The sequence below is a fragment of the Limulus polyphemus genome, unplaced genomic scaffold, assembly GCF_000517525.1.
Source record: "Limulus polyphemus unplaced genomic scaffold, Limulus_polyphemus-2.1.2 Scaffold581, whole genome shotgun sequence".
NCBI lineage: Eukaryota > Metazoa > Arthropoda > Merostomata > Xiphosura > Limulidae > Limulus > Limulus polyphemus.
Genome location: NW_013666191.1, coordinates 213,630 through 226,112, shown reverse-complemented (window position 1 = coordinate 226,112; position 12,483 = coordinate 213,630). Strand labels below are relative to the sequence as shown.

The 12,483-nt window shown below is 34.0% G+C and overlaps 1 protein-coding gene across 4 annotated transcripts in view; it reads right to left on the bottom strand.

Annotated features, from left to right (window-relative positions):
* Positions 1-12,483, bottom strand: part of LOC106459250 (trafficking kinesin-binding protein 1-like) — a 74,071-nt gene that overhangs the window by 47,907 nt on the left and 13,681 nt on the right. The window contains exon 1 of one of the 4 annotated variants that reach the window (XM_022385704.1): positions 6,529-6,947. The exons of 1 other annotated variant lie outside the window; for it this stretch is intronic. The gene's annotated coding sequence lies outside the window, so the exon portion shown is untranslated. Of the gene's footprint in view, positions 1-347; positions 367-2,697; positions 2,854-6,528; positions 6,948-12,483 lie in introns of those variants that run through there. 2 more of the 4 variants (XM_022385705.1, XM_022385707.1) reach the window with 2 other exon arrangements.

Below are 12,483 nucleotides of genomic sequence, written 5' to 3'. Positions count from 1 at the left end.
GTCTTAGTGTTTAGTGATAAATTTGTAAAATGTATTAGTAGTCACAGCATAGGGTACTGGAAGATATTTAAGTATAAATATTTATCCAGTATCTTTAACGCTTATAACACACCATCTTTTGGAAGATGACGTATTAAATAGGTTAAAAGCAGGTATATTTTAGGAAGGAATGAGTTAGCCGTGTTGCCCACAGCAACACGAACCTTTATTGCAGGTGTTTTGCAAGTCATACTGCGAAGACACACACTCTTACTAAACTCATAATCTCTAAACTATTTATGGTCTACATGAAGCAGCTTGAAAACTGAACGATAAAAGGATATTTTACTGACAGTGTTTATAAATACCGTATTTCTAGGTGATTATGTCACACTTCTTCCAGTGCTATTCTTTCATTCTTTCACGTAAGTCACTGACTGTTTCGAGTAATCTATTAATTATATAATGCCCCGTTACAATATTGGTAATATTTCAATAAAACAAACGGTGCTTGACTCACGGGTACTTGAAATATAAATCAAGCTGGCACTTGATTACAAAACATTGTACCATGATTAGATAAACAGGTACATATATATATCCGAGATTCGAAATCAAAAGTACGACCTACCCAGCCTTCGTAATACGTGCGCATGCGTATACATACAAAGAATGACTTTTCTTTACTACCTTTTATGTTGTTGTTGTGTTCATATATGATTTAATATCTACATATAGGACACTAGATAATAAGATTAAAAAGTACAAAGCTAGTTTAATTTTCGAAATACCTCTTAAAACAGACCACACCAGGTTCAAGTTGACTTCACACACAGTCTGAACTTACTAATTGTGTATGTGTATGGAGTATACATGATCATAACATGGCCTGTCTCAAAGAAAAATCACTCCGGATTCATCTAGCTACATCAAAAAGCATCGAAGTACATCTCAGGAAGTTACTTCTTTAGTTAAAATATGACAGACCAAATAATAACACTGAACATGTACATGATCTGTAATTTGAAATCTTAAAGACAGGTCATTCCAGATTTAAGCTGGCTTCACAGAGTTTAATCTACTTCACAAGTATGGCCATATATTATATTACAAGGATGTTGACATGTAACTGAATAGATATCTGTCACATGACAATTATCTGAAAGCAGTAAAAATATGACATTCAAGGTTCAGGTAAGTTTAAAAAGCAAAGTCTCAATTTAATTGGACATATTAATTCTATGTATAACTAGATGGCAGAACAAAACAGAAGTGATCTGTAGATGGTTAGAAAACTGTACGTACGCCAAAAACACATAAAATACTACATTATTCAACTTATAGCTGACTACATAATCAAACTAATAAGGTAAAGTACTAGATAGGCTTATGAACAAAAACTGAGCGAAAGAATTATGAGAAAAATCTTTACTTAAACGACTCACGATATTAAAGTTATATAATACTGTTCTCCTAATTAGTGTACTACCTCCAAGATATCAGCTATTCCAGGCTGTGGTAAATGTTTATGTTTTATTAGTAGAAAACTAAACAATGGACTATTTGCACTCTGTCCACCGCGAGGAAACAAACCCCGGATTTTTGCGTTTTAAGTCCGTAGATTTGCCGCTGACCCACCGGGGGACATGTGGTGATGGTTTAGTTTGTTATAAATTTCGCGAAAACTACTCGAAGGCTACCTGCGCTAATCGTCCCTAATTTAGCAGTGATAGACTACATGGAAGGCATCTAGTCAATACCACCAACTGCTAACTCTTCAGCTACTCTTTTACCAACGAATAGTGGGTTGAGCCAAAACGTTATAACGTCCCGACGGCTCAAAGGGCGAACAAGTTTGGTAACGGGGATTCAAACTCGCAATTCGCAAATTGCGAGTCGAGCGCCCTAACCACCAGACTTCTTGTGATAATGATCCACTGTCGTATCAGGTACGACCGATAAATACCGGTATGTCAAACTTTAGACAAAAGTGCTTTTGAAATCCGGTATACTATATATGTTTATTGCAGTGGTGGATTCAACAAATTCTTCAGTGCAGAAAAAACACATATGTGAAAAAAAAAAAAAAAAAAAACGTTGCATACTGTGAAAGAACAGGATTTCCTTCAGTTAAGAAAAAAATCTAAATTCGAATTTAAAAATTCGAAAAAAAAGTTTAAGATATTCCTAAAACGTATATGGGGGATACATTCATTACCCACTACGTCTTCTTCATTGCCGTTTTATCCTATCAGTCGCTTCTAAGACTACTTTTTTGACTATTTTTGTCCAATTTTCAGCGTTGTTATACCAGTTATCTGTCTAAAACCTTACCTTTCAATTCTTAATTTTAAAATGGCTTTTTAACTGTTGACTTTCTAGTATGATGATTACTCCTCCAATTCGATATGATGGATTATTCATTCAACAATGCCCCCCCCCCCCATCTGATTTTGATCACACATTTCGACCACTGGAATCTATGTCTAGCTTTACTGTCAAATGTCAGTCAAGACATATTTTTTATATCTCTAAGACTCTTCTACACCAGTCTAAGGAGTACCTTTAGCTTTAAGGGCCTCACGTCAAATCACCATAAATTACGTAAAATCATATACGCCTGAAAAAACTACAAGCTTTTGAAAAAGTAATTTTTATCGCTCACATATTCGAGATAAAAAACTGCCGCATTCCGAATGAACCATAAGATTATTTTACCTCCACGCTGAAAATGATGTCAGAGACCTCATCGCACCTATATCAGATCTGACACGAATACAGTCACTCAGGAATCGATCAGCCAAAAGTAAAAATCTGAATTAATCCTCCTTCGTTCATGCCCACTTTTCTTCCTTCCGGCTCTTCTAATTCTATCATTCTTCACTGCACTACTGTAATCAAGCATCGTATAATTACAGCTAAATACACCCATGAGAATTTTATAAAGCGACACAACGCAACTCAAGTGACATTTTTTTCTATTTCAATATCTTCGCCAGACATCTCCATTCAGTCAGCTGTTTATCACTTACCAGAATACTTAAGTAATTTTCTAAGCAATAAGCAAAGAGTTTCATACTGACCAGAGGGTGGTTCCTCGAATGTCAAATATTGTGTGAACGTTGACACTGACTAACAGGCATAACCCTCAAATGCACTTGACATAATTATTTGGCCAAATTGCCGCGGTATTTGAAGTTGCCCAAATATCACAAGCTTTGAGTAAATACAAACATTTGTTTTTCTGTAACAAGTCTTCATCAGTGCCTCATTTCTAAGTGATACCAATCTCTGTATATGATATCCTAGAAAGTACATTTAACTCCAGTTACCCGGGCTTCTCATTTCACATTTCTAACTTTTCCATTTTTATTATGCTGAAAATTTGTATTTCCAGTCATAGTTTTGAATTTTAAGTCATTTATTATTGCCCTATACATCTTTCAGCACCTCCTATAGTTTTTAAACATTTCTATGTGTAAAAAAATCGATTTTCCTCCTATGTTGTATGTTATAATCAGGCAGTTTGTCTTTGCATCATTAGTTCACAGATTGAAGACATCTTGAACGTTCTGGAGTTACCCACAACACTGCTGTAGTTATTTATCGATAGGATAATATTATGTTGATTTCATTACCCCATGAAGAACACAGCCTTTTAAAATGTAGCCCACATCTACCAAAGTAAGCAGATTATTAAAGAACAATGCTAACAAAATTAATTAGCTTCCTTTAACGTAAATGGCAGGTAACAGAAAGTAGTTCACTACAGACCAACACTAGTTTGAACCTATTATTTTCCATTTCTTTTACGTACAGGTGTGAAATATTACTATTTCCAAAAGTCCACTTCAAAGCCTAATACTTTCTCATAACCTCGTTGAAAAGTTATAACATACATTCACGTAGCGCCTGCCTTAAATGTCCTCTCACGTGGTCCAGCTCCTCCCACCAGTGAAGACACACCTCATACATGTCATTTCTTAGTAAATCAACTTAACACTTGCCAAGGCTGTTTGAGAACTTCCTGCACGAAGCATATTTATGTTGTGCATCACTACAACTCCTGTTATTTTTAACGAAGTACATGTTTAGTTAGTACTGAAAATTAATCACCAAAGCTTCGAATTCAAAACACTTAATATGTTGCTTTTTAAGGTAAAATAACTTAATATATTTAAACATTTGAAATATACACAACGTACTTTCAAGAGAAATGTTTAGCTACATATGCGATCTAGTTTATTTATTTGTTTATAAATATAACAAAAAAAACATTTTACAATTCTAGATTACAAACTTAAAATAATAAAGGAAGGAATGGCTTATCAGACTTTTATCTAATTATAATTTAAAGTCAAATTTACAATTGACGCGATGGTTTTTATTTTTCTTAGTGAAAGTTTTTAAATTATGAAATTACACGAAATTTGTGTCAAAATAATAAATGGTACAATTTTTTTATAATTGTACATAATAATTTATGAGTGTTAACAATGTTTTGTGTGTTTCTAAAAGCATAGCAAAAACTAAAACAGAATACCCTAAATACCAAAATAGATTCAAAAAGAAAATTTTCAATATAATTAGTAAATAAGTAAAACATAAAACGTTTTTCCCAAAGCGTAAAAGAGATGATCTTAAGTTAGATCGTACAAGTTTCAACCTTTTTTTTTTTGTAGAAACAAAATTTCGTTAGGTAAGGCAACTATCGCCAGAGGAAACCATATTGAACACCTATTATAAAAAAGTACCCTATTAGTGAACTGTAGGTATCATTTGTTTGTTTGTTTGGAATTATGCAAAAAGCTACACAATGGGCTATCTGTGCTCTGCCCACCACGGGTATCGAAACCCGGTTTCTAGCGTTGTAAGTCCGCAGACATACCGCTGTGCCACTGGGGGGCCTGTAAGTATCATCATGTACTGTCCCTATGATGTCATGTCATCTATAACACATCACACGATTGTTTACGCTGTCTTGTGTAAACAGGTATGGTGAAAGTAGTCATCTGAGCAGCGAAAGTGATTTTAGCCAACCGAAATGAAAGGAGATTAAAATTCTTTGGCAAATTTTAAACACTAGGCTGTTAGCAACTTTTTGTGTATCTGTAAGTTGTATATATTATACTGGTTATTATCTGAAACTTATTATTCAATTTGTTATGACTTACGATTTTGTAATACATAACAAAATTTTATTTATATTTTGCATATTTTTTGTATGTACAATACACTTATCTGGTACTTGTTATTTAATGAAATTGTTAAATAATATATTAAAGCATTTTTAATGATTGTCCAACAATTTTTATTCATTTACGACTGCCCTCCCCTAATATTATCACTCGGGTCCAATTATATTTTTGTATAGTTTTGTGCATAGTCGTCCGCAGAAGGGGGAGAAGGGACACTTGCCCCCCCCCCCGGAAAATGAGAAGCATAATCCTTTCGTTATTCTTTCAGCATATGTATATGATTTTTTGAAATTAAATTCACAATGTCACAATACTTTGTCTCTTCCCTGGAAAAATTTCTGCGGACGCACATGGTTTTTGTGTGTTCATCTCTACCTTGTTTCTGTTCTTTCTTGGTATTGCCATCTCTACACGATACTTAGTTTTGAATTTTTTATTACTTATTTCCCCACCGTTTTAAAAATAATTTTATTTAAGTAGGTTGATAAGTGAACACGTTTTATTTTTATAATCCAATTATAATATATATAAGTTTTGTCAGTTTTTCTAATTTTGTATTACACTGGGGGGGGGGGGGTAGTGAAGCTTGAATGGTTCCTCCAGGACAGTACAAGTACCGCAGAGCGCTGGACTGACTTTAAGGTTATATTTACAGAACTACATGTGTATACAATCGACTCCACCACATGCTAGAGTCATGTCGATTGATAGGGAGGACATCATATAGATCCCACTCCATGAAGTATGATACCATGCATACACACACACAGCTGCTAGAAGCGGCAGCACTGAAAATTTGAAAAAACGTAGACCACTATATAATGTATTGTTCTGATGATTAAGAAACTGGTGTTTTAAAGCTCAGATATCAATAACATGTACACAGATCTGTCAGTTGCATAAAACAAATGGTCGTTATATAAAAACAATTTGTGCTGCCATCTAGCTACCAGAAATTAAACTGTTATTAGTTTTTCTTTTTACTATTTCTCCACAAAAGTACGTGTGGTAGAACTGAATAATATTACTGTTATGCGAGCTGTGAAAGACTCGATAATGACAATTAGGTGCTGAAATAAGGCTTATAACTCAACTTTAGCAGTTACTTGTAAGCATCATAGAGTACTATATTGAATGCGACAGCCATTTTTTTTTCTCAGCCCATCCCTACACACTAAGCATTACCGTGCTTTGTGATAAAAAGATGACACATTCTTTAGCATATTATAAAGGAATAATTCCGGTCTACGTATCAATCATAAAAAATCCAAATGTGTATATGGGTTTCTAGACTGTTTCAACGACACTTTGAATGTACATGTACACACAAAATACTAATAATTTCACTTACTTTTTACTACATTTCGCTGTTTCGTTTTATGTTCTCCCTGACTTAATTTAATTCGTGGATAAATAGGCTTGCTTCTTTATACAGACCGTGTGTCACCTTCTTATTTTCAAGGAGTAGTTTTTATAGATTCATATAACAAACAGATCTTTGTCTAAATCATTTGCACGTGCAACATTCGCGGACTTGTAATACGCTATCAACACCAATGTTTGCCAAGCGGAAGCCATGATTCATTTTCAAGACTTCTACTTTCGTCTGATGAAGGTTCGTTAGTCAGTAGACCCCATGTAGTACCACCACATATTGTGTAACCGCACGTTCAAACTAAACGCACAAGTCTCATGCATGTGTTACGTTACAATTTCTAAACCAAAGATAGTCGTCAAATATTTCGTATGTGCTAAACTACAGTAAAAAATAAAATCAATTCTGATGTACCTACTCTACGCATCTCATTTCTGAGACTTTACTAGCAACAACTGTTTCGACGTGAACGTAATCAAATTATTGAATGTAATTTTTATCAATTTTATTTAAATCATTACACATAAGAATTAAGTTTTAGAATTTTCTAAAAATTCAATTATAGTTGGACAGCATGTTGGTTCTTTTATTCAACTCTCAAAATGGATGTTATCAGCCTTCCGAGAATGATAATGATGAAATAACTTCATTCAACTTGAAATAAATAATATATATTATGGAACCAAGTTGTACTTAACTATAACTAATACCTTATTAAATGTAGTTACATTATCTTACATAACTTTCTCAGTATGTTACGCTGAAGTAGGCAGTTGTTACTTATTTGTTTGTTTGTTCTACATGAACACTCTGCCAAATCATGTATAAAATAATTCACATTACCTACTTGAATCAGTATCAGAGCAACTAGTATTACCCACTGACTGGTAATTCCCATTCAAAGATAAGGGAAGTTGTAACCTCAAGATATCACCTGACCTACCACTGAAGGACACTGCTGTTGACCCTTCATGCACAAGGTGCAGCTTTACACCTATATCCTATACCCAAATGAGAAGGAAGTATATGAATGGTATCCTTGCATATCACAAAGCTACATGACCAGAAGTTTTGGAAGGCATTAAAAAAATCATGACAGGTAAAACTTCAAGAACATAAATAGAAATTCTGAGATGTTTTGGAAGTATGTTAAAGAAAAATTTAATAACCTACAAAGGAAATTCATGACAAGTATTATAATGAAAACAGTTTTATGACAACACCTTTCAGGTGCTCAAGTTATTAAACTTGTCACAGCAGAGAAAGATGTGGATTATGTTACGAACCCTAAAAAAAAAAGAAATAACAGAAGACCAACAGTAGATTAACCTTTAAAACTGGACCTTCTGGATCTCTGTCAGCTTGTGCAAAGGAGTAAAAACCAAGAACTACTGCAGTTACAACAAGCACGCTATCTTTAGCTCCAGCTCTAAATGGAATGCAACAATCATCTCAAGATACGTCTCTTCAAACGCCCTTCAAACTTGCAACTACTTCTGGAGCTACAGAATTTACAAGATCATTTCCTCATTATGAACTCGGAGAAAAACTTATGATCATAAGGTACTTCAAAAAGTATATAAGGTCCAGTATAAGATTATTTACACCAATGAAAGGATGAAATAATGAACAGGGAGCTATCTATCTTTCTGCACGAACAAGTCACTGAACTCAACATATACAACTGGAATGAATGCTAATCACCAGTGTCTTATCTTTCAAATTGATCTGGAATACTCATAAACCAATTATAGAAAATGAGATAAAAGGAGAGGAGAACCCTTTGCACATATTACCAAGGATACAGAATATCTCACACAGTTATTTCACTTAAAGATACTCAGGTTCAAGAAATAACTGCTCCTTTTACATTCATCAGTCTACAAATACCATTCTTAACAATGACACGCTTATCTGACTGAAGAAGAACACAATCCATACTTTGGTGTTTAGTTTGTTATAGGTATGGAACCTAACAACATGGCTTATGGATAACTTGGAATTCTTGCTTGGAATAGCATAAACATTACAATAGCTGGTGTTTGCTTATATCCTGATTTGACCTCAGCAAGAAAAGACTTCTACAGCAGCTACAATATGTAGTATTCCAGTAAAAGTAGTCATAAACCAAAAAACTCACCCACTGAAACAGGAAAATTATATTAAAAGTGTAAACAGCCAAATTAGTTATTTTGAAAATACTAGTGTTATGAAAGGCAGCTTAGTGGAAGCTGTTGTTGTTATTGTAGCCAATAAGAGAAATATATCCATAAATGTTACAGAGGAAAAGGTGATCCAAGAGCCCAAAAGAAAACTTCAAGAGGTTGTTCTGGATGGGGAAAAAATATATTGTTGCTCTGTCAGAAAAAGCACTTTATTAAAGATTGTTATAGGCATTGTGCATTTCAAGAGTACCATAAAATTAAACAACGTCAGCTTAGACAAATATAAAATTTCAAAAACACCTTTACAGACTAATAATGAACTTAAAGAGTCTAGCCCAAACTTCAGGAGGACCAGCTTATGGACTCTAAAATTGTTAAAATTATAAGGACTAAAACAGAAGAAAAAAAACCAATAAGAATTTTGATGATGCAAGAACATCCAATCAGAAGCACCTTTTTCATATTCATAATACTAAATCAGCTATAAAACTTGGTCTTAAAAAATTTTTTAATGCATAAAATATCTTATATAGACACAATTTTGTGTTGTAGATGAATCAGACAACATCAAACCAAGGTCACAACACATGAACACATGCTTTGTGTAAATACTTTGGCAATTTGTAAGATAATATTTTAAAAAGGATAAGCATTTAAAACCATAAATTTTCATGAATAACAACAAAAATGTTTTTGTATTGATAAAAATAATTTAAACTTAATTCAGTTTTAAAGTTTACAATATCAAAATCAAGGTAATAATACAGAAACAACTGGCTTCCATACAAGCTTTGGATTTCAGCAAGCTACAATTTGTATTCAAGTAATCTGTTAACTCTTCCAATGGAAGATAAACAGTGACAGTTAGTTGTTTCTTGTGATTCATTCCACATTTTTCAATATTTATACAATCTGTCTGTATGTATATATTTTCCCACATATTAAATTTTAGATTCATGAAATTGTTTATTGTTGAATTTCAGCAAGCTACAATTTGTATTCAAGTAATCTGTGAACTCTTCCAATGGAAGACTAACAGTGACAATTAGTTGTTTCTTGTGATCCATTCCATATTTTCCAATATTTATACAATTTGTCTGTATGTAATGTAAATAATTTCCCAAATATTAAATGTTAGATTCATGAAGTTGTTCATCTTCATGAGATGATTCTCGTATATTCATTCATTCTTATTTTATTGTTCAACCAGTTTTGTGCCACAAGCAATCTTTTAAAATAAAGCTAAGAAATTAAAAACTCATTTTCTATCCAATTAAGAACTCCACTTTCTTCTAATTACAGCTTAATGTGATGTTTTTTCTTTTTTTTTAAAGCAGATAGTTTTCTAAATACTTATTATCATGTTCTTCAAGAAGTGCTATATGTCTATGGGTAGATTTCAACCACTCTTCTCTAGTAATACTCCGCTTGTAATCACAAAAAAGCTCATCAATAATCATCACTTCTATTACTGATACTGATTTACATTAAACCCAGTTCTTTATTATCTGAACAAGATTATGTGTACAGCACAAGTAATTATTATATTGAAACATCATCATTATTTTATGTTGCTATTCTACAATGCATTTGTTATTCTGCGAATTAATCTATTATTCTGATATTCAATGATTCATCTGAGATATATTGATATTCTAAGTTATATTATGCGTCTCCTAGGTAAAGTTACATTCATTATTTCTATAAATTTAGTTTCATTAACAGCACTAGTTAAAATATTTAAAATATATTTTCCAATTATTATTTACATTTTATTATTTAATTATTATGAGGATTATTTTGCATTGTTAACCTTCTGTGTGGATTTAGAACTAATCTAAATCTCTTAAGCTGGCTGTACCTTGTGAGATATTACTAGAATTATGACAAAAAATATCGGTAACAATAAGGGCACACAACTGATGAATCAATGCATTCTATTCCTCATGAGTTATGATTTTCATATACCGAAAATGTATTTCCAAGAGGTACTTACCCCTACTCACATAAATAGCTATTCTTGTTCAGTGCTGCCCTTTATATGCCAAAAAATAATGTGCATGCCACAAGCCTTGATGCTCCCACCCATCTCGAATTGACTGATTCCACTGAATTTCACATGCAAATTATCATGCAACAAACCTCCACCAATAAGATTGCACACATACTCTCTTGACACATGTGATTCATTCTATTCAATTCTACCAAACTATCACTTTAAGTTTAGGCAGAAAATGGAAGCACCATCTGGAATTGACTGATTCCACTGAATTTCGCATGCAAATTATCATGCAACATACCTCCACCAATAAGATTGCACACATACTCTCTTGACACACGTGATTCTATCTATTGAATTCTACCAAACTATCACTTTAAGTTTAGGCAGAAAATGGAAGCACCGGTTTTTAGTGGGGAGGAAGGATGGGAGGAGGTAATTACCCATCAGAAATACATTTACAGTATAGGAAAATTATAACTTCCAATATGATACATTACCTCTTCTCACATAAATAGTTAGAATCCCACATTGAACAGGTGGAGGGACCGTGTGAGGGTAAGAAAGAAGCATCCTTCCAAATCATCCAAAGGACACTCCCAAAGTCATCTTCAGAGTCGAAGATCATACGTGGGAGACAGCACCACTTCTGTACCAAGTATACTCTTCGTCCAGTGTGGAAAAAGGTGTCACAGATATGGGCAAAAACAGGGAGTAGCATATCCGATACGTTGGATAGTGATCCAAACCACACTGTACATCATCTCAATCCCATAATATATAAATGTGGGTGTGAGTAAAATGATGTGCCGACAGGTGTAGAGCGGCTAGGGCATGACAGACCATACATGGCAAGTCAACTACATCCAAAACCCAGGCTGCCAGGAACTGTCATCCATGTGGGGACAGGATGAGGATCATACTGTCAGTAAGTCAACTACAATCCAAAACCATGCCAACAGGAAATGACATCCATGTGGAGGAAGGAAAGAGGATCATACTGGCAGCAAGTCAACTACAACCCAAAACCCAACCATCTGTTGGGGGTAGGAATGAAAATCATACCGTCTTCACCTCAAGTTCAAGAGACCAGATGCAATCTTGTACCCACCGACCTATAAACGGAACACATTATAGCAATGTGAGAAATTGATAAATCAATCTGAGAACCTATGTCTATGTAATGTAAACCAGCACACTCAAAATGAAAATGAAAGGAACCACCCCAAGTGAAGTAACATTCTTGAAATAATAAGAACATTGAGAGGTAGCAGAAAGGGAAGAACCATAATAATCTGCAAGTACCTCAACTGTGATCCACAACACAGATGGAGTAACAAGAGTATAAATGAGTGAGAGAATAGAGACATCTGCAATACATGTGTAAGGACTTGTGTTGACTGGTTCAGCTCTAAATCCAAAATCCAGCCACTGGGAACCAACATTCACATGGAGTTAGAATGAGTGGTCCCAATCAATGGAGTGAACTGCAATTTTGATGGCTCACTTCAATGTTACATAGTGGAGGACATCTTGTCATCTACTCTAGCAGAACACCACCACCCTATTCTCAGCTGAATGGTTTTATCACCACATATGTATAGTTAGTGTGTTATTTGTATTTCATTACCACATTAACTCTTTCACAGCACAGGCTCGGTCCCTGGGACCGACCTCGTAACCATTTTGTGTTTGTTTTAGTTTTCATGCTAAATATTTAAATTAGTAAGCAAATGTTAACAAAATTTGGCAGATTATCAGTAAACA